Genomic DNA, 706 nt, shown 5'->3' with positions numbered 1-706 from the left:
TCGAGCGCTCGTGGGTTAATACGGGCGGCAGCTCCGGAGACGAGGACGAGCTGGCGCTCCGTATCGCGCTCGAGCGCTCGTGGGTCAATACGGGCGGTAGCTCCGGGTCCGGTGCGACACCATCTGTCGCCCGTCGCCGTAGGAAACGGCTCGGCCCACCCCGACCCCATAAAAAACCTCCGGAACAAACCCTAACTCACTTCACTCCGCTCCACTCCCCTTTCCCCAATCCGTTCAATCCCTAGCGCTGGTGAGCATGTCTAGCACTCGCAGCCACTTCGATGGCAGCTCCGAAGACGAGGACGAGCTGGCGCTCCGTATCACGCTCGAGCGCTCGTGGGTCAATACAGGCGGCAGCTCCAGAGACGAGGATGAGCTGACGCTCCGTATCGTGCTCGAGCGCTCGTGGGTCAATACGGGCAGCAGCTCCGGAGACGAGGACGAGCTGGCGCTCCGTATCGCGCTCGAGCGCTCGTGGGTCAATACAGGCGGCAGCTCCGGGTCCGGTGCGACGCCAACTGTCATCCGTCGCCGCAGGAGACGGCCCGGCCCACCCCGACCCCATAAAAACCTCTAGAACAAACCCTAACTCACATCACTCCGCTCCACTCCCCTTTCCCCAATCCGTTCAATCCCTAGCGCTGGTGAGCATGTCTAGCACTCGCAGCCACTCCGATGGCAGCTCCGAAGATGAGGACGAGCTGGT

This window comes from Triticum aestivum, chromosome 4A, assembly GCF_018294505.1.
Source record: "Triticum aestivum cultivar Chinese Spring chromosome 4A, IWGSC CS RefSeq v2.1, whole genome shotgun sequence".
Classification (NCBI taxonomy): domain Eukaryota; kingdom Viridiplantae; phylum Streptophyta; class Magnoliopsida; order Poales; family Poaceae; genus Triticum; species Triticum aestivum.
This window is presented reverse-complemented; position numbering follows the sequence as displayed.